The sequence below is a fragment of the Ovis aries genome, chromosome 5 (assembly GCF_016772045.2).
Source record: "Ovis aries strain OAR_USU_Benz2616 breed Rambouillet chromosome 5, ARS-UI_Ramb_v3.0, whole genome shotgun sequence".
Taxonomy (NCBI): domain Eukaryota; kingdom Metazoa; phylum Chordata; class Mammalia; order Artiodactyla; family Bovidae; genus Ovis; species Ovis aries.
In genome coordinates, this window is record NC_056058.1 from 38,212,640 (window position 1) to 38,236,064 (window position 23,425).

Below are 23,425 nucleotides of genomic sequence, written 5' to 3' on the forward strand. Positions count from 1 at the left end.
GGAATGAAGCAGGGCAAAGGCTAATAGAGTTTTGCCAAGAGAACTCACTGGTCATAGAAAACACCGTCTTCCAACAACACAACAAGACTCTACACATGGACGTCACCAGATGGTCAACACCAAAATCAGATTGATTATATTCTTTGCAGCCAAAGATGGAGAAGCTCTATACAGTCAGCAAAAACCAGACCAGGAGCTGACTGTGGCTCAGATCATGAACTCCTTATTGCCAAATTCAGACTTAAATTGAAGAAAGTAGGGAAAACCACTAGACCATTCAGGTATGACCTAAATCAAATTCCTTATGACTATACAGTGGAAGTGAGAAATAGATTTAAGGGACTAGATCTGATAGACAGAGTGACTGATGAACTATGGAATGAGGTTCATGACATTGTACAGAAGATACGGATCAAGACCATCCCCATGGAAAAGAAATGCAAAAAAGCAAAATGGCTGTCTGAGGAGGCCATACAAATAGCTGTGGAAAGAAGAGAAGCAAAAAGCAAAGGAGAAAAGGAAAGATATAAGCATTTGAATGCAGAGTTCCAAAGAATAGCAAGGAGATAAGAAAGCCCTCCTCAGCAATCAATGCAAAGAAATAGAGGAAAACAACAGAATGGAAAAGACTAGAGATCTCTTCAAGAAAATTTGAGATACCAAGGGAACATTTCATGCAAAGATGGGCTCGATAAAGGACAGAAATGGTCTGGACCTAACAGAAGCAGAAAATATTAAGAAGAGTTGGCAAGAATACACCTTGTTTTTGCACAGTGGCAAGAAACTGTACAAAAATGATCTTCACAACCCAGATAATCATGACGGTGTGATCACTCACCTAGAGCCAGACATCCTGGAATGCGAAGTCAAGTGGGCCTTAGGAAGCATCACTGCAAACAAAGCTAGTGGAGGTGATGGAACCCCAGTAGAGCTATTTCAAATCCTGAAAGATGATGCTGTATAAGTGCTGCACTCAATATGCCAGCAAATTTGGAAAACTCAGCAGTGGCCACAGGACTGGAAAAGGTTAGTTTTCATTCCAATACCAAAGAAAGGCAATGCCAAAGAATGCTCAAACTACCACACAATTGCACACATTTCACACGCTAGTAAAGTAATGCTCAAAATTCTCCAAGCCAGGCTTCAGCAATACATGAACCGTGAACTCCCTGATGTTCAAGCTGGTTTTAGAAAAGGCAGAGGAACCAGAAATCAAATTGCCAACATCCGCTGGATCATGGAAAAAGCAAGAGAGTTCCAGAAAAACATCTATTTCTGCTTTATTGACTATGCCAAAGCCTTTGATTGTGTGTATCTCAATAAACTATGGAAAATTCTTCAAGAGATGGGAATACCAGACCACCTGACGTGCCTCTTGAGAAACCTATATGCAGGTCAGGAAGCAACAGTTAGAAATGGACATGGAACAACAGACTGGTTCCAAACAGGAAAAGGAGTAGGTCAAGGCTGTATATTGTCACCCTGCTTATCTAACTTCCATGCAGAGTACATCATGAGAAACGCTGGGCTGGAAGAAACACAAGCTGGAATCAAGATTGCCGGGAGAAATATCAATAACCTCATATATGCAGATGACACCACCCTTATGGCAGAAAGTGAAGAGGAACTAAAAAGCCTCTTGATGAAAGTGAAAGAGGAGAGCGAAAAAGTTGGCTTAAAGCTCAACATTCAGAAAACTAAGATCATGGCATCTGGTCCCATCACTTCATGGGAAATAGATGGGGAAACAGTGGAAACAGTGTCAGACTTTATTTTGGGGGGCTCCAAAATCACTGCAGATGGTGATTGCAGCCATGAAATTAAAAGACGCTTACTCCTTGGAAGAAAAGTTATGACCAACCTAGATAGCATATTCAAAAGCAGAGACGTTACTTTGCCAACAAAGGTCCATCTAGTCAAGGCTATGGTTTTTCCAGCTGTCATTTATGGATGGGAGAGTCGGACTGTGAAGAAAGCTGAGCGCCGAAGAATTGATGCTTTTGAACTGTGGTGTTGGAGAAGACTCTTGAGAGTCCCTTGGGCTGCAAGGAGATCCAACCAGTCCATCCTAAAAGACATGAGTCCTGGGTGTTCATTGGATGGACTGATTCTAAAGCTGAAACTCCAGTACTTTGGCCACCTCATGAGAAGAGTTGACTCATTGAAAAAGACCCTGATGCTGGGAGGGACTGGTGGCAGGAGGAGAAAGGGACAACAGAGGGTGAGATGGCTGGATGGCATCACCGAGTCAATGGACATGAGTTAGAGTAAACTCTGGGAGTTGGTGATGGACAGGGAGGCCTGGAGTGCTGTGATTCATGGGGTCGCAAAGAATTGGACACGGCTGAGTGACTGAACTGAACTGGTACCCAATTAACAATGTTGTGGTAGTTTCAGGTACACAGCAAAGGGCCTCAACCATACATATACACGTACCCATTCTCCCTCATGTCCTTTTATGTTCTTTTGTCATTAGGAGCCCTATACCTGACTGCCACATGGTCAAACCTGGACGTGGATCACTCTGGCAGTCTTGGAGTTCTTAAACTCATGTGGAAGATTAAGGGGAAAATACCAAAATTTTTTAAGAAAAAGTTTGCCATACCATTTCTGCCATATATTCATGTATATTTTATACACTGTAAAATTAAACAAAGTATATATTAATGCTATACTTGGGAACAGCACAAGAATGAACTAACAGACCTATAAAACACAGTACTGAGCCTTGTATCAGACTCAGGCATGTATGGAATTCTCAGGAATGGAAGAAGTGCATGGCATTTTAGTAGGTAAAAAAGCACTAACAAATGGAGTTTGACAAACTGGTTATCCATGTGGAAAAAGGTACTGCCCCACCTTTACATCACTTTTGATAATCAACTCTGGAAGATGGAAAGGCCTAAATTTCAAGTGGAAAATCCTAGAAGAAAATATAGTTGATCTTAGGGTATAGATACCATTTTTCTTAAACCAGAGACCCAGGTACCAGACACCCAAGTGATAGCTATATAGTAAAGAGTGACAAATGAGGTGCCTTTGACTACATTAATAAGAAAAAATTCTGTTCATGAAAAGAAATGTTTAAGGACAGTAAAAATTAAAGAATCTCCAAAAACCTGGAGAAGATATTTGTATACATGATATCAACTAAGGATCAACAGAAAAAAAGTATATTTTAAATTTCAGAAACCACTAAGAGCATGAGAAACAATCTGTTGTAGAAGTGGGCAAAAGACATTAACAGACCATTCTCTGAAAAAAGAACAAAAACAAAACAAAACATGTCTGGCCAATAAACACACAGATAGCTTAGCAGCCTTCTTAGTAATTAGAAAAATGTAAATCTGTGCAAAATGAGATGATACTCTACATCAATTCAACTGGAAAAGTAGAAGTTGGATAATATAGAGTATTAGTGAGAATGTGGATCAGTAGGATCTCTGAAAAATAGTTGCTGAGAATATAAATCAGAATAATCACTTTGATCAATTAAAAAATAATAAAATTTAAAAGGTTACAATCACTTTGAAAAAAAATATGACTTAATTTTATAAAAGTTGTACATTTATACACCTTGGAACACAGCATTTCCACTCCTAAGATGGCACCTAAGAGTCACTATGCTCAAATGTACAGGGAATGTGTAGCAGTGTGTTCCTAACAGTGGACTTCATAATTGTGGGAAAAGAGGATAGCCATTGACGGAGAATGGAAAAATAAATAGAGCTCTGCAGCACTGAAAGGACAGAGTCATAGCTTAAACATAGATAAATAAGTATTAGTAACATAATGTTGAGTTTCTAGATTTAGAACCAGTGTTTGGTGTTGTTTAGTCGCTAAACAACAAAGAGTCCCTGAGTCTTTGCCACCCCATGGACTATAGCCAACCAGGCTCCTCTGTTCATGGGATTTCCCAGGCAAGAATACCGAAGTGGGTTGCCATTTCCTTCTCCAAAAGATCTTCCTGTTCCCAGGGTCAAACCCAGGTCTCCTGCATGAGAGACATGCACCACAGCAGAGGCCATCAGCAAAACTGCAACTGTTCCTCATGACTAAGTCTTCCCTGCAGCCAGCTCCCACCTTCATTTTATGGTCAGTGGGAGACAGAAAGGGGGAGTAATGGGACTCTTTTCCTATCCCTGATGCTGCTGTCTCAGTTGGAGGAGGGACTGAGCCTGGGCAGGTGAGATTTCAATTCTATAAGAATCTGGAGATTGCTTATTAGACCAGTTAGACTTTGCTTACCTTACTGGGACCAGGAGACAGATAATTTCCTGATCCTTTCCTTTCCCCTGCAAACCAGGAGGTGTGTGCTTTGCCTCTGTGCGTTTCAGAGACCACATGGATGTCCAGATATACCTGCCTCATCCTGAATATGTCGTGTCCTAAGGAGACCAAGATATTAGAGGTGTAGTCATGTCAGTCACTACAGAACAGTGCCCATTGCCACGGAAAAGCTTAGTGAACCCTTTGCAGGGTAATGGAAAGACAACACTTATTTTCTACTTGAGAAACTCCTTGTATAGTTAAACAAGTTGCAGAGGGTTTTCTTAATGAACCCAGGCTGAAAGCTTCTGGCCCACACCCCAGGCCAAGAGCTCCAGGCAAGGCATTTTATGCCTGTACTCCTTCCCTTTTTCTCCTGTTTCCTGCTTTGCTTACCATTTGAGGTCAGAATAGGTTCCTGAGGCCTAGTCTGGTCTCAAATGGAGGCCTCACACTCAGCCTCTTGGTCAATACTCCAGCCTGCTTAGTGTTTGATGGTGAAGGGATGACCGTGCATGCATCACATGGGTTGAGGGTTTGCCAGAAGGTGGGGAAATGTGAGAGGAAGTGACACAACCAAAAAACGATTGAATTTGACTGCTTTCCTGGACCTTGCGAATTCTTTTGAATCCAATTCCAAACCATTTCAGGCATCTAATAGATTAGCCTGAAAGCAGAAACTCAGACTTGGTAAAGTTTTTCAAAGTGTGGCTCTAAAGTGCAATAGGAAAATTTAGTATATCTCTTGTGGATTCTGTCCAGATTCTACTTTGTTTCCCTACTCTGTGCAGGGAGAAGGCAATTTTGTAGAGGCTCACAGACCTCTGATGGGGCCAGACCTCCTACAGAGGCAGCAGTTGTGTTAGTGTCCAGTGAATAATTCCTCTCGGCAGGTGCCCATTAGTGACCATGACAGGTGTGTGTGGCCCCTTGTCCTGAGGAAGGTTCATGTGATCACAGGGCATTTAGGAGCAGAAGTTCCGACTATGGACTGTGAGATGTGCATTCAGGGCATTAGGTCCCAGCCTTTGGACAGTTCAGACCAGAGAAGGGGAAGGCATGAACTTGGTTTTCTTATTTTACTACGAAGGGTTTTCAGTGGGTGTCTTTGTGTGTTCATCTGCATCCACAGGCAGCTGTCAAGTTCATTTGTGAGTCTGTGTGTTTGCCTTGCATTTCTTCCTGCCTGGAATGCCAGTCTCTCTTGTCTCCATCTCCTCTTTCAGTGATTTCTCAGTCTTTCTTCCATCATAGCACTGGTTGTCTCTATATGACAGACAGAGTATTTCTGTTATGTCCCCAAACTATGGAAGATGGGAAAGATTCATGATTGAATACATATAAAAGACTATGCACAGAATCAATATAGAAAGAACTGAGATCTTTTTAATTGGCAACCTACTACAGTACTCTTGCCTGGAGAATTCCATGGACAGAGGAGCCTGGCAGACTATAGGGATGGCAAAGGGTCAGATATGACTGAGCAACTAACTTTCATTTTTTTTTTTTTCAGACTGGTTCTTAATTTAAACTCAACATTATACTAGTAATATTTATTTATCTATGTATTCTTTTCAGTTCCGCAAAGCTCTCTTTAGCCCTTTATTGTCAATGGCTATCCTCTCCTTCCTCACAGTTATGAAGACTGCTTTTAGGAACACTTTATATGTCCCTTGTACATTTTTTCATAGTGACCTACAGGTGCCATCTTAGGAGTGCAAATGCAGGGGCCCAAGGTTTATGAACATGCAATTGTGTACAATTAAACCACACTATTTTCCCAAAGCAAACATATTACTTTACAAACTCTTTGTATTTGCAGTGGTGAGATGCTGGCTTTTCATTTGGAGGCCTGAAGGGTAGGCTTGGCTGGTAGAGAGCTATGGTTTGGTGCAGAAGATCTGGTGATCCTTTTCAGATGGTTAGGACAGTGAGGGAGCTGAGAACCACGCAGGGCTAGGACAAGAGTGGTGGAAATGGGAGGAGTAACTAGACCCTGGATAGAGTTGGTCAGGTCACAAGATTGTGGGTGAAAAGTACGAGGGAAAGAAAATTATGTGGATTGCCCCATGTGCAAATGAGGGGTAGTGTTGACATTACCTGGAAGAGGGAAGACTGGGAGGACAGGAATAGGGGCTTGCTGTATAAAAAATGAGATATTTATACCTGCAGTCAGGGGAGATCTCAGTACCTCCAGCACATAGGTGATGCTGGAAAATGAGATATGGAGTATATCCTGCCTTATCAATAAACGAGGATGTCACAGTCATCAGTGATTCCAGCTCTCCAGGGCAACCAGGAAGGAGAAAAATACCAGTGATCAATTTGTTTCCAAGTCCAATCCAAGCTTGCCATGCTTGCCACAGGAGAGGGCAATGAATCAGAGAGATGAGGTGTTGAGGTAAGGAATATGATTTTATTCTGAAAGCCAGCTGATACAGAAGATGGCAATCTAATGTCTCAAAATAACCCTCTTGTCTGGGTCTGGATACCAGGTTCTTTTATGGATCAGACATGGGGGAGAGGTAAGGAAACCAAGTGAAAAGACTATTTAATTCTTCCAAATATCTCCTAGAATGGCAAGCCTCAAGCAGGGGGATGTGTTGATTCTTTTCTTTTTTACAGTCATTCACAAGTGAGCAGGGTCAGATTATCTCTCTGGGAAATAAATGAAGGCACTTTAGTTTAAGGATCTGGCAGAGGGGTCAGGGTTCTCTGAGATAGGACATTATGTATGATCATAATAACAAAAGCAGCACAAAACAAACATTAAAGTCAAAGAAACAAATCTAAGATGGAAGAGTCAAAATTGACCCTTCCCGGTTACAAGGTCAGGATTGAGCCTGTTGTAGGCTAGAAAATAACTTTCCTCTACCCTTGTAGATGTTTATGGCTGGCCTCTGAATTGAAATGACATGAGATAGCTTATTAGGAGCAAAAATAAAATTTAATTTTGTATGTATGGGGCCTCCATAATATGAAGCACACAGGCATTCAGGCAACTGATGCTTATATGCCATTTGGGATTAGTAGAAGAGGTTAAGGGAGAAGGCAATGGCAACCCACTCCAGTACTCTTGCCTGGAAAATCCCATGGACAGAGGAGCCTGGTGGGCTGCCGTCTATGGGGTAGCAGAGTCGGACACGACTGAAGCGACTTAGCAGCAGCAGAAGTAAGAGACGGAACTTCAAAGGGGAAAAATCAATTTACAGGGTGATCGATAACCAAATGTTTGGTAAACAAATGTTTGCCATGCCAGGCAGGAACATTGGGAAACAGAGAAGAATTTGATCAAATAGGCCTTGCTAAGTTTTCCCAAGTCTATCACACCTAGCTCATATTCTTTGTCATTTAACAATAATCTTTGAGGTTCAGACTGCCTGCCCCATTTGTTACAAACTTGTATATAGCCTGACTCACTCTTCTGCCTCCTTGGAGCAGTCTCTCAGGGTTACTGAGATGCTGTCTTCCAGGATCAAAGGTCTTTACATTCTCATCAAATAAAATAACTCTCTTCTTTCAGGCTGTGACTAATTTTTCAGTCGACAGTTTTGGCCAACTGATAAAGGGACCCAGAGCAGATTCCTCTCCTCTGCCTGAACTCCACGAGAAACTGGAGCCTTGGTACCAGCAGAGGCACACTCGCCCCCACCTACTTCCTCGGAGTTCAGAATACATTTGAGTAAATCTCTCCTGGTTCTCAGATCTCCTGTATTGGTTGAAGAGCCTGAATTTTTATTTGGTGGGATATAGCAGGTATTGTCCCCTCTCAGTTGAAAGATATGGTGGGGTGGGGAGTGTTGAAAGACACTGGAACATATCCACCCCATGGACTAGATACTGAGTGGAACTTGGTTGAAAGATATTGAGGAATACCTGCCCAATTGAAAGATACTGAGGGGGGCTGCTTGAAAGGTACCAAGGAAATACCACCCAGTGGAAGGCACTGGGGAGGGGGGCTCTGTTCGAAGTTACTGAGGAATACCTGCAGATCAGTCAAAAGACACTGAGGTGCTCTGTCGTAGGATGTATGGAGCTTATGCTTGCAAGTATCTAGTTAACTGGAGAAATTAAATCACACCCTAAATATTGAGGGGACACTTTAATATACACACAGTTAAAGATCAAAAGCCAGTGTGGTAAAATCTTAAGGGAAACTCATATTGTTCTGTGTACTTGAGATGTAAATGTTTTATCTGATCTTCCTAGGCTGTTCTATTGTCTGTTTATTTGTTTGTGTTAGGCCTATAAAATGGGAAAGGCTGGCGATCTCTTCAAGAAAGTTGGAGATATCAAGGGAACACTTCATGCAAGGATGGGCACGATAAAGGAAACAGTAAGGACCTAACAGAAGCAGAAGAGATTAAGAAAAGATGGCAAGAATACCCAGAAGAACTGTAACAAAAGATCTCAATGATCCAGAGAGCCATGAAGATGTGATCGCTCTCCTAGAGCCAGACATCCTGGAGTGTGAAGTCAAGTGGGCCTTAGGAAGCATTATTATAAACAAAGTTAGTGGAAGTGATGGAATTCTAGCTGAGCTATTTCAAATCCTAAAAGATGACACTGTGCTCAACATGTCAGCACTCAACTGCTGACATTCAACATGTCAGTAAATTTGGAAACTCAGCAATGGTCACTAGGCTGGAAAAGGCCAGTTTTCATTCCAATCCCAAAGAAGGGCAATGCCAAAGAATGTTCAAACTACCATACGGTTATGCTCATTTGGCATGCTAGTAAGGTTATGCTCCAAATCCTTCAAGCTAGGCTTCAGCAGTATGTCACTCAAGAACTTCCAGATTTACAAGCTGGGTTTAGAAAAGGCAGAGGAACCAGAGATCAAATTGTTAGCATTTGTTGGATCATAAAGAAAGCAAAGGAATTCCAGGAAAACATCTACTTCTACTTCACCAACTATGCTAAAGCCGTTGTGTGGATCACACAATCTGTGGAGAATTCTTAAAGAGATGGGAATACCAGACCACCTTACTTGTTTCCTGAGAAACCTGTGTTCAGAATTAGAAGCAACAGTTGGAACCAGAATGGAACACAGACAGATTCAAAATTGGGTAAGGAGTATGTCAAGGCTGTGTATTGTCACCCTGCTTATTTAACTTATATGTAAGGTACAACATGAGAAATGCCAGGCTGGATGAATCACACACTGGAATCATGATTCCCGGGAGAAATATCAACAACCGCAGCTATGTAGATGATACCGCTCTCATGGCAAGAAGTGAAGAGGAGCTAAAGAGCCTTTTGATGAGGGTGAAAGACGAGAGTGAAATAGCTGTCTTAAAACTCAACATTCAAAAAGATCATGGCATCTGGTCCCATCACTCCATGGCAAATAGAAGGGGAAAAAGTGGAGACAGTAACAGATTTTATTTTCTTGGGCTCCAAAATCACTGTAGATGGTGACTTCAGACATGAAATTAAAAGACACTTGCTCCTTGGAAGAAAAGCTATGACAAACCAAGATAGTATATTCAAAAGCAGAGATATCACTTTGCCAACAAAGGTCCATATAGTCAAAGCTAGGTTTTTCTAGTTGGGTATGAATGCGGGAGTTGGACCATGAAGAAGGATGAATCCCCCAAAATTGATGCTTTTGAATTGTGGTGCTGGAGAAGACTCTTGAGAGTCCCATGGACAGCAAGGAGATCAAACCAGTCACTCTTAAAGGAAATCAACCCTGAATATTCATTGGAAGGACTGATGTTAAAGCTGAAGATCCAACACGTTGGCCACCTGATGTGAAGAGCTAACTTATTGGAAAACATACTAATGCTGGGAAAGCCTGAGGGCAAAAGGAGAAGAGAGCAGCAAAGGATTAGATGGTTAGATAGCATCATTGACTAAATGGACACCAATTTGAGCCAACTCCAGGAGATAGTGAAGGACAGGGAAGCCTGGCATGCTGTAGTCCATGGGGTCACAAAGACATGACTTTGGGACTGAACAACAGCAAAAGGACTATAAGAGGTCTTTTTATATCTTTGTGGTTTGACTCTCTGTTGAGATACAATTTATTGGTGGTCAAATGATGGATTCTTTTAAAATTAAGTAAGTAAGTATTAGTCGCTCAGTTGTGCCCAACTCTTTGTGACCCCATGGAGCTCACCAGGTTCCTCTGTCCATGAGATGTTCCAGGCAAGGATACTGGAATGGATTCCCATTTCCTTCTCCAGGGGATCTTCCCAACCCAGGGATTTTACCGACTGAGCTGCAAGAGAATAACTCTGCTTTCAGGCTGACTAATTTTTCAGTCGACAGTTTTGGCCAACTGATAAAGGGACCCAGTGGGCAGAAAGTGATAAAGCGCACTGCAGGCAGATTCTTTACTGACTGAGCTACAAGGGAAGCCGAAAGAAACTAACAAATTACTGAATCAAAGTGCTTTCATTGTAAACAACTGTTTTGTTATTTCCTATGTAATAAAAATCAAACTTATTATAAAAACTTCTTTTGTTTAGAATGAGAAAAACTTGTTTGGGAAACTTCATTGTGGTTTTGCACCACTGCCTACACAAGGAACTTAAAGATCACAGTCATCATTGATGATAGCCCTCCAGTGTAAACTGGTGAACCCTAAGGAAATTCAAGAAAGAGAAAACTACCTCTGTAAAAATGCAAGATCCTGGCCCCAGATAACTGAGATGCATATGAAAGGAATGACTTCCATAATCCAGGCTCTTGCATCTTCCCTTACATAGAAGAGTGCTAAATTCCCTAACTGGATATCCAGTTTTTCTTACTTAATTTAATCTTTGATGTTCAGACTGCTTGCCCCCTTTGTTACAAACTTGTATACAACCCGACTCCGTCTTCCACCTCCTCAGAGCAGTCTCTCGAGATTACTGAGATGCTCTCTCCTAGGCTCAGAGTTCTTAACTTTCCTGCCAAATAAAGTAACTCTCACTTTCAGGTTAGGACTAATTTTTTACTTGACAATATAAAGGAAGGAAGGACTAACTTATGACAGTTCACATGCCGTTTTCATTCCCCAAACTGTGATTACTTTCAGCTTATTGATACCTCGTTTGGAAGCAAGTGATAGTTTTTGAAGATATAAACTCAGTATTGCTAATACTGTAGCAAGTTCCAGAGCTTTTACATCAGAGGGGAGGGAAGGTTTGGTTTTAGGCAGTAGAGTAAGACGAAATACAAATATAATTAAATACAGTTACTATCTGTTTAAGCAGTGAAGTTGAGGCCACGCAGAGTCTCAAATTAATGTCTATGTTCTGTCTGTGATCAATCTCAACATTAGCCATGGATACAGGACTTTTTAGTAAGCTCAGAGCTGTTCACAGAACAGAACCTTTCTCTCCTTGCTTCCTTCAATTCCCATTATCACTTTACGCTCAGGAAGTCCACTCATAGATCTTATAAAGATATTCATAGAATACAGTAAATCTGATGAGGGAAATAACTTTTTCATTAATATAATAATAAAACACTGCACACAATATTATTTGTCATATAGAATATATACCTAATAATTATCTACCAACCTGAGTGCAAAAATCTCTATATAAATATTATTCATTAAATAACACATTCTAGCAATTCCACATTATCATGAAGATGAGTAAAATTTTTTATTAAACTTCACTTTTCTAAAAGAATATATTCATGTTGTGCAAAATAGCAGAGGGGTTCTTATAAAAGTGTTCTTTTCATTACCCTCTTTCTCTTTCATTCAGGCATTTGATCTAAGACAAAATTTGTGGTCAGTCTTTTTTCCTGTCCATTCTATTGTATTTTTTGCAAAATCTCCAATTTTTGCATGTTGGAACTTCCAGAATTCCGTGGCCATCCTGTGGCTAGGACTTCACCTTCCAATGCAGGTGGTGCATGTTCAATTCCTGATTGGGTGCTAAGATCCACATGCCTCATGGCCAAAAAGCCAGAACATAAAACAGAGTGATATTTGTGATTTTTGTCCAGTTAAAAATAAAATAAAATAAAATTAAAAAGTAAACAGGCTCCCCCAACAGTTACAAATAAAACAGAAGCAATATTGTAACAAATTTCAATAAAGACTTTAAAAATGATCCAAATCTTAAAAAGAAAAACATAGTTAATTTTAAAATTCAGAGAAATAACAAATATATATATTTTTGGTTACAGAAGTATGTTGCTAGTAGCTATCAGTCAGTTGTTCGGTTCTTACAGTTGAGATAAACTTTCAAGATATTAATTAAAATTAATTATTCTTTTAGTAGTCAACCAGAATCCATGGGAACTATGTTGGTTTTCTGTCCAGGCTGTCCACCTTTCTCTTCAAGAGCCTCATTGAAGAAACATGACGTTTAATGATCAAGAAAACCAACTCCTTTTTAAGATATGATAGTCATTCATTGAATGAGGGGCATCGGTTAAAGAGGTGAGCTGGATATCTCATGTGGCAAGAATAGAAAATACTAAAATTCTTATGTATGTTATTTTTCTAAGTATTTTCATTTTCTTTTTTTAGTTTATGGTTATGAGACCTGTTGTATACCAATAAAATTATTCATATATGCAGTTAATAAATAATTGTGACTATATTAGTACTTAACCCATGACAGCATTCTTTTATTAATACTAGTAGTGAACTAAGATCTTTAAAATATTAAGAATGTTAAGCGTCTAAGTCAATATTACTCTGGTGCTTCTTCTGAGTCCTACATAGGAACAGTGTTGTAGCCATGCATTCTGGGAAGCAAACTCACTCAGAAGGACAATGCAGATAGTGGAGCGCAGTTTATTACACTGGCGGGCCCAAGGCAGAGTCTCCTCTTACCCAAGGACTCCAACCAGCATTTGTGAAAATCTTTTATACCCCATGTGTACGTGTCTGAATCCACCACCCCAAATTCCTTGAGACTTACATAAACCAAGGAAAATACAATCCCAATAACCCCATCATTCATGTACTATGTGCTCATGTGCTCAAACAGTCAAACAATTAGCCAATAATCAATAAGCCCGAGGTTATACTCCGATTGATACAGAAAAATTTATGGCCTGTCTGGAGGAAGGGGTGATAGTGTATGTTTTCTCTTAGGTGATGAGTAACCTAGATATGATCTTCAAGGTTCCCCTGTCTGGAGGGGGTCTTATCCTTCTGTTGTTGTTTTCACAGGCACTAAACACAGAGTTCAGAGTCCATTGGAAAGGTGGCCGAGCATGATCAGCATGAACACGCCTAAGATGGAGTCCAGGCCCTATGAATTCCTTCTTCAGCAGAAGTAAAAAGTAAGGGACTTCCAGTTTTATTTTGTTGGACATAATCAGATGCCTCCAATGTCCATGGCTATCAGAGCTACAGTGCTCTCTTTTGTTAAAAATACTCACTGTGGTTTCATATATTCCACAGACAGAGTCTACCTAGTTGATTGTAGACTTGGATGTTATCTGCATTTGTGCAACTGATGGAAAGGTTTTTGATCCTCTTCCTTAGTTGCTTTGCTCCTGGAGCTCAACTGTGGGTTTATCTCCACCTCTGTTTGTGGATCATCCACAGAAGTCTGCTCCCAAGGCTGCCTTTGAGGACTTAGGTCTGCCCCAGTGAGGACAGGGATGGAGGTGTTGTGGCTGCTTGGATCATGAGGGCCCCAAATGTGACAGGTGCACAGGGAAGCTGGTGGCCATGGGTGCAACAGATATTACTCTATTAGGTGCCTTTTCTAGCTTCAGAAGCTAGCTCTCAAAGAACAGCCCTGGCTGGGGTTCTTCTCTATTGTGCAGCTGCTGGTGCCAGGGTGTGGGGAAAGAGAGGCAACAGTGGTGGCTAAGCCCCCTGCATGTGACTCCATGTCCATCTGGCTTCCCACCAAAGGCATTCTCCATTGTGGACTTTTTCCCTCCTGTTCCATCAGGCCATCTCCCTGCATTCAACAGCAGTCCTCACCCCAGGATTGCTCTCCAGTCTGCACACTCTCACTTCCAGCTCCCATGTGTACCAGCGGATCCACATCCCAGTCCCAGGTATGTGAGGCTGCATCATGGATTGTCTTTGTGGTTCTTATTCTATTCAGACTGTCATGTATCAGTTGCTTCACCCTTCTCTGACAGCCTCAAATGCTTTGTTTCTGTCTCAATAAATCTCCCTGGATGTGGGAGTCTCTCCCCTGCTTCAGTTACCCCACTCCCAGGAACAGATCCAGTCCTGTGTGCTCTTTTCCTTCCCTTTACTTTCTTTCATCTTACTCGGCCAGGCACGTATCCATAAAATCTCTGGTGGTCAAGGACTCCTACTAGCATGTAGCTGGTATTTTGTGGGAAATGCTGCATCTGTGGATGTATTCCTGATGCATCCATAAAGAGATATGCACTCCATATCTAAATATTCCTCTGCCATCTTGGTCCTCAATCTAATACTTTTCTATGTATAGGAAGATGTGAGGGGGCTTCCCTGGTGGCATAGATGGTAAAGACTCCACTTGCAATGCAGGAGACCTGCGTTCAATCCCTGGGTTGAGAAGATCCCCTGGAGAAGGAAATGGCGACCCACTCCAGTATTCTTTCCTGGAGAATTCAATGGACAGAGGAGCCTGGTGGGCTACAGTCCATAGGGTCAAAAAGAGTCAGACATGAGTGAGTGTCTATCACTTCACAGGAAGATGCAAGAGTCTGGGCTTTTTGAATTATTTCCTTCATATGCATCTTAGCCATCTAGGGCCAGTATCCTGTTTATCTCCATCCTTATTTCCTCTCAGTGTGCACCATCCTGATTATCTGTGGAGGCTGATGACTTGGTAGCTGCAGCACCCTTTGTTTACTGAAATGCCAGGTGATTTTTTTAATGTAAATTTCCCTCAAGAAATAGGTGCTTGGATAGCTGCTGATGAGGAAGAGCTGACCCAAGATGCAGAGCACACTGAACTCAACTGGGAGCCTCCTCACCTGGGAGGAGCCTCAAGACAAGAGACTCTCTTACAGAAGTGAACAGGAGTGAAGGCCATCCCTGGGGAGGAGTCAAGATACACCCGCCTAGTGACAGACCCAGCCTGTGGGAATCTCTCTGCAGCCTGGGGTGAAGAGTGAGAGGAAGGGCAAGGGAAGAAAGGAGAAGAGGGGGCATCTGGGATTGTAGCACAGGGCCAGCAAGCACCTGGGGAGACCAGGCTCACTGTCCCTTCCATCTCCCGAACCAATACCTACCTTCCTATCTAGGCTGTTCCTGGCACTACAATGCTGTCCTTCTCAAACCAGAGGTGATTAGAGCTGTGGGTGGAGGAAGAAATGATGGAAGGAATGAAGAGGTGAATACGGAACAAGGAGAAGGTGGTCATGCTTCCTCGCACATGCCTATATGGCTGGATACCGGCCCCCACCACTTCTCCATTCCCATTTTCTTTCTAGTATTATAGATATTTTTCTCACGTAAAGGATAAAAATAAATAATCTAGAACCAAGTGTAGTCAGGAGAAGATGTTAAACTCTTTGAGTGTTCATGTGTCAAACAGCTGTATCAGAGCCAAAATATGTAATGGCTTAAAATGTGTAATGTTCTTTCTTGTTCACTTACTTGTTCATTTACTTTGGCCAACTGACTAAACCAGCATTTACATAAGTGAGTAAGTTAACAAACTTGAATTACAGTCTCTTTTTTTCCTAAACTGTTAGGAACATTCCAACCTGAAAACTGGTGAGGTGTTTATATTTCACTAATGCATAGCAACAGGAATAATCTGCCTAACTGATAATGCATGATCAGTTTGGTTTTCACTTTCAATGGACAGTGTGGTTCAACTGGGCCAATAATGAATGAGCTTGCCCAGACCTTGGTCCTGGGCCTGGTTTTTATCTACTGAGGTCTACACATGCATTGAATTAAAAACACAGGCAAGCCGCAAAGGGCTTGATATTAAGACCAAGATTTTATCTCTGTCCATCTTGAGGGGCTCTGTCACAGAAACTGCCTTTCTCATAACTTTCTCTCTCTGCTCAGTCTTTGACTCTATCCTTAACTGCCTTCTTCTCCTACTTCTGCCCTCTCATTTTTCTTCTCTCCTATGGCAGTGAGATCCCAGGATTGATTCACTTGAAAGGATTTAGGGGAGTGCCCTTTTAAGTCAGGTGTCACAGCTTTCCTTGGTCGAAGGGACTTTGAGATTTTCATTAAATCTCTAATTAATATCCACCACCACCACCACCACCATGCCCTCTGTTGTCCCCCTACCCCTATAAAAAGCCACACTCAAGAATTCACACAAAATCTTAGAGGGTTCCTAAGTCTGCTTGGGCTTCCCTGGTGGCTCAGATGGTAAAATGTCTGCCTGCAATACGGGAGACCTGGGTTCAATCCCTGGGTCAGGAAGATCCCCTGGAGAAGGAAATGGCAACCCACTCCAGTACTCTTGCCTGGAAAACCCCATGGACAGAGGAGCCTGGTAGGCTACAGTCCATGGGGTTTCAAAGAGGCAGACGTGACTGAGTGACTTCACTTTAGCTTTTCAAATCTGCTTGAGCCATAGAACCCAGGAGACCTTCTGTGAGCTCATTGTCTCTTTTTCTCATATGAGGGTGTGGACAAAGAATGTCGCCTGTCATTTCAGTAAACAAAACATGCTGGGATCTTAAAGCCATCAGCCAGGGCAGCTGCATCCTGACTGAAATTCAGTATGGAGAAAAACAGGATACTGGCCCTAGATGTTAAGATGCATATCAGAAGAATGATTTCAATAAGCTCAGACTCTTGCATCTGCCCTTACATAAAAAATAACTAAAACTATTAACTTTATATATTTTAGGTTTTTTTTGTGTGATTGGCAGTAATTTTTAATGTTCAACTATAAGTTTTTGGTTTTTGTGTTTTAGGAAAATATCCAGTATACCCTGGCTCCTCCCTTAATGCTTTGGAACTGTTCCTCAAAGTTATCTGAGAGACTGTTTCCTGGTTACTAATCCTCAGTAAGGCCACCAAATAAAACATAATTCTCAACTTTGGGACTCTGCAATTTTTATCCAGTCAACAAGGGAAACATTCCAAATTGTATCCACAAAATTTCCAGAGACAAGAATGTTGTCATTTGCAAGTTATAAACAGCATCTGAGTAAATAAGAAGCAAATACAATGTACTTCAACTACAGTGATTATTAGGAAACAGAAAACAAAAGTGGACTCGAGTTCATTCTACAGGAAGGAAGTACCACAAGAATGAGTCCCTGGCGTGGGGATGTACAAAGGAAAGAGGGACTGAGGGGGTCTAATTTAGATTCTTAATCTAAAAGCTATCTCTAAAAAGATATATTCATGTTCATTGGAAATTTAATTATGCACTAGACATTAAGCAAAGTCTTCCTCAGTGATCAGTGCAAATAAATAGAGGAAAGCAATAGAATGGGGAAGACTAGAGATCTCTTCAAGAAAATTAGAGCTATCAAGGAAACTTTTCATGCAAAGATGGGCACAATAGACAGAAATGGTATGGACCTAACAGAAGCAGAAGATATTAAGAAGAGGTGGCAAGAATACACAGAAGAGCTATACAAAAAAGATCCTCATGACCCAGATAATCACGATGGTGTGATTACTCACGTAGAGCCAGACATCCTGGAATGCGAAGTTAAGGGGGCCTTAGGAAGCATCACTACGAACAAAGCTAGTGGTGGTGATGGAATCCCAGTCGAGCTATTTCAAATCCTAAAAGATGATGCTGTGAAAGTGTTGGACTCAATATGACAGCAAATTTGGAAAACTCAACAGTGGCCACAGGACCATGTCAGTTTTCATTCCAATCCCAAAGAGGCTATGCCAAAGAATGCTCAAACTACTGCACAATTGGTGGCTCAAAGGTTAAAGCGTCTGCCTGGAATGCAGGAGACCTGGGTTTGATCCCTGGGTTGGGATGCTTCACTGGTGAAGGAAATGGCAACCCACTCCAGTACTCCTGCTTGGAGAATCCCATGGAGGGAGGAGCCTGGTAGGCTACAGTCCATGCGGTCGCAAAGAGTCAGACACAACTGAGCAACTTCAGGAGGACACAACGACGACCGCACAATTGCACTCATCTCCCATGCTAGCAAAGTAATGCTCAAAATTATCCAAGCCAGGCTTCAGCAATATGTGAATCGTGAACTTCCAGACGTTCAAGCTGGTTTTAGAGAAGGCAAAGGAACCAGAGATCAAATTGCCAACATCTGCTGGATCATCAAAAAAGCAAGAGAATTTCAGAAAACTATCTATTTCTGCTTCATTGACTATGGCAAAGCCTTTGACTTTGTGGATCACAATAAACTGTAGGAAATTCTGAAAAAGATGGAAATATCAAACCACCTGACCTGCCTCTTGAGAAAATTGTATGCAGGTTAGGAAGCAACATTTAGAACTGGACATGGAACAACAGACTGGTTCCAAAAAGGAAAAAGAGTATGTCAAGGCTGTACATTGTCACCCTGCTTGTTTAACTTATATGCAGAGTACATCATGAGAAACCTGGGCTGGAGTAAGCACAAGCTGGAATCAGGATTGCTGGGAGAAGTATCATTAACCTCAGATACGCAGATGACACCACCCTTATGGCAGAAAGTGAAGAGGAACTAAAGAGCCTTTTGATGAAAGTGAAAGTGGAGAGTGAAAATGTTGGCTTAATACTCAACATTTAGAAAACTAAGATCATGGCATCTGGTCCCATCACTTCATGGGAAATAGATGAGGAAACAGTGGAAACAGTGTCAGACTTTTATTTTTTTGGGCTCCAAATTTCACTGCAGATGGTGACTGCTGCCATGAAATTAAGAGACACTTGCTCCTTGGAAGAAAAGCTATGAGCAACTTAGCATATTAAAAGCCAGAGGCATTACTTTGCCAACAAAGGTCCGTCTAGTCCAAGCTATAGTTTTTCCAGTAGTCATGTGTGTATGTGAGAGCTGGACTATAAAGAAAGCTGAGCGCTGAAGAACTGATGCTTTTGAACTGTGGTATTGGAGAAGACTCTTGAGAGTCCCTTGGACAGCAAGGAGATCCAAACAGTCGATCCTAAAGGAAATCAGTCCTGAATATTCATTGGAAGGGTTGATGCTGAAGCTGAAACTCCAATACTTTGGCCACATGATGCAAAGAACAGACTCACCGGAAATAACACTCATGCTGGGAAAGGTTGAAGGCGGGAGGAGAAGGGGATGACAGAGGATGAGATGGTTGGATGGTATCACCAAGTCAATGGATATCAGTTTGAGTAAACTCTGGGAGTTGGTGATGGACAGGGAGGCCTGGCATGTTGCAGTCCATGGGATCGCAAAGAGTTGGACATGACTGAGTAACTGAATTGAACTGAACTGAACTGAACTGAACACTTAGATATCACTTGCTTACATTTTCCCACATTCTCTGCACCAGCTGATACCCTTGTTGCACCTATAGCTCAAAGCAGAAACTAATGGTCTGCAGACTTTTAGCAACACAAAAAAGAGGTTGCTGCATTTTCTGTCTTGGCCTCATTTACACTACCATCTGGAAGATATTATTGAGGTCCAGGAAGGCCCAGTGGAAAAAAGGGTTCTTATGTGGACCAGAGAATTGCTGCCTCTCCTGCATTTTGGCTCCGGGCTCCTGGGCATCAGGGCCCTGGAACACAGCAACTATTCCCAAGGACTTGGCGTAAGTTTCACCCATGAGCAAAGCTGGTACAAACAAACAAATCTCTATATGGCTGCAGAACTAGCAGAGCCAGAGAACCTACCTAGAATCCTCAGTCTATTAGGCAAAAAGTGAGGTTAATTCTAAGCTGTGTAGGTATTCATCCACGGAAGAATATGTAGAAGTATGGCGTTCCTGAAAGGAGAATCCAGTTACATCATTGGAGGGAAATAATAAGAAAAATGCAAGTCTTGCTGCAATAGAGTTGGTCACAGCAATATTTCCTTTGCTTGTCTCCCTAAGAAAACACTGCATGGGACTGATTTATCTGGTGGAGGTGACTACTCCTGTGTGGGAAAAGAAAAGTGGTGAGTGAGTGCCCAGCAACTTCATTTGGGCTATCAGACTTAGAGATTCAGCAGGAGACGTAGGTGTACCTATGGCTGAGTCATGTTGATGCTTAACAGAAACCAACACAGTATGTAAAGCAATTACCTTCAATTAAAAATAAATAATTTTTTAAAAAGCAAAAACAGAAAGAAAGAAAGACAAACTAGGAATAAAACTACTATGCGACCCAACAATTCCACACACCCTGAGGAAACCATAATCTAAAAAGACACATGTACCCCATTGGTCATTGCAGTACTATTTACAATAGCTAGGACACAGAAGCCAACTAGATGTCCATTGGCAGATGAATGGAGAAAGAAGTTGTGGTACACATACACAATGGAATATTACTCAGCCATAAAAAGGAACATATTTGAGTCAGTTCTAACGAGTTGGATGAACCTAGAGCCTATTATGCAGAGTGAAGTAAGTCATAAAGAGAAAGGCAAATATCATATATTAACATATATATATATGGAATCTAGAAAGATGGTATTGATGAACTTATCTGCAGGGCAGCAATGGAGATGCAGACTAAGAAAACAGACTTGTGGACACAGAGCGGGAAGGAGGGTGGGATGAATTGACAGAGTAGCATTGAAACATATACATTACCATATGCAAAATTAGATACTTGGCAGATATTTGCTATATGATACAGAGAATTCAAATCTGGTGCTCAGCTCAACCTAGAAGGGTGAAATGGGATGGGAGATGGGAGGGAACTTCAGGTGGGAGAGGACATGTGTGTACCCATGGCTGATTCATATTGATCAACACAATATTGTAAAGCAATTACCCTTTGATTAAAATTAAATAAATTAAAAAATACTGCACAGAAATTTTAAAGATAAAATTGAATTCAATGATTTGTATCAAAAGAAACAAATGCATCTTGTGGAAGAGGAGTAAGATGAGGGAATGGGACAGGAATGGGACTTGATTCCCTAATGAACCAATATTAAAAACAAAAAGTGTGCTGTGCACAATACAAACACAATAATTTGCCATGATCTGGACTGCAGGCCCAAAAAAGTTGATCGAGTTTGTTATCAGAGTTATTACAGACCCTTGCTAAAAACCCACCAACACTACTCTTGAACAAGAAGCAACATATGTCTTTACATCATAGTCTGGACACAGACAAAGAAGTCATAGGAAGAAAAAGGAAAACAAACAAACAAACAAACAAAACAGATAGAACCAGCTCTGAATCCAAGATGGTGACAAATCTGACCTCCAACAGACCCTGTCTCATCATACATTGATTTTACTGCATTAACATGCTAAATGGCACAATTCCTACCACCATGACCAGAAGTCACTTACTAAAAAAACCAAAAAGGGATAGCAACCCAGTTCCAGAAAAGCCATATTTTTTCCAAAAAAAAAAAAAAATGCCTATGTCTTCCCATCATAACCTCACTTGTCATTGTCCTTATCTCTTAAAAGCAAATCCCACTTGGCACTAAGGCAAGAAGTTGGTTTGTGAACTAAGTCCCCGATTCTCCATTCTCTGGTCATTGAATAAAGCTTGCACTGCTACAATCCAAAATTTGGTTTCATTTTTGTCTGTATTCACATGGGAAGAATAAGCTCTTGGCTAAGACAGAAGGCTTTGCCCAATCTATGATCCAAGTAGAGGGACCATATGTTTAATTTGGTAACAGTTGTAAAAGAAAGGAAAAAAATCAGCTTAAAAGTTAGAGAGCAAAGATTCTCTGGGGCTGTGATGCCCAGTAGAGTCTGCATCTAAACCTCTGCCATGAGGTGGTAGGACTTCAATGTGAGATTCTCAATTGTCATGCCAACCAGACATGAAACCAAGAACCTGGGTACAAGCTTCAGCATTCTCAGAGGGAACATTCCTGCTGATCTTTTTTTTTTTTTTTAAATTCTTTTAATTAATTTATTTATTTTAATTGGAGGCTAATTACTTTCCAATATTATAGTGTGTTTTTTTTTTTTTTTTTGCCATATATTGACATGAACTAGCCATGGGTGTACATGTATTCCTCATCCTGAACCCCTTTCCTATCTCCCTCCCCATTCCATCCTACAGGGCCATCCCACTAACTGGCCCTGAGCACCCTGTCTCATGCATCGAACCTGGACTGGTGATCTGTTTTACATATGGCAATAACATGTTTTCAGTGCTATTCTCTCAAATCATCCCACCTTTACCTCTGTGTCTCTTTTGCTGTCTCATGTATAGGGTCATTGTTACCATCTTTCTAAATTCCATATATATGTGTTAATATACTGTATTGGTGTTTTTCTTTCTGACTTACTTCACTCTGTATAATAGGCTCCAGTTTCAACCACCTCATTAGAGCTGATTCAAATGTGTTCTTTCTAATAGCTGAGTAATATTCCATTGTGTATATGTACCACAACTTTCTTATCCATTTGTCTGCCAATGGACATCTATGTTGCTTTCATGTCCTAGATTTTGTAAACAGTGCTGCAATGAACATTGGGGTACACGTGTCTCTTTCAATCCTGGTTTACTCGGAATGTTTGCCCAGCAGTGGGATTGCTGAGTTGTATGGCAGTTCTATTTCCAGTTTTTTAAGGAATCTCCGCACTGTTCTCCATAGTGGCTGTACTAGTCTGCATTCCCACCAACAGTGTAAGAGGGCTCCCTTTTCTCCACACCATCTCCAGCATTTATTGTTTGTAGACTTTTTGATAGCAGTCATTTTGGCCAGCATGAGATGGTACCTCATTGTGGTTTTGATTTGCATTTCTCTGATAATGAGTGATGTTGAGCATCTTTTCATGTGTTTGTTAGCCATCTGTATGTCTTCTTTGGGGAAATGTATGTTTAGTTCTTTGGCCCATTTTTTGATTGGGCCTTTTATTTTTCTGCATGAGTGGCTTGTGTGTTTTTGAGATGAATTTTTTGTCAGTTGCTTCATTTGCTATTATATTCTTCCATTTTGAAGGCTGTCTTTTCACCTTGCTTATGGTTTCCTTCGTTGTGCAAAAGTTTTTAAGTATAATTAGATCCCATTTGTTTATTTTTGCTTTTATTTCCATTACTCTTGGAGGTGGATCATAGAGGATCCTGCTGCAACTAATGTCAGAGAGTGTTTTGCCTATGTTTTCCCCTAGGAGTTTTATAGTTTCTGGTCTTACACTTAGGTCTTTAATCCATTTTGAGTTTATTTTTTGTGTATGGTGTTA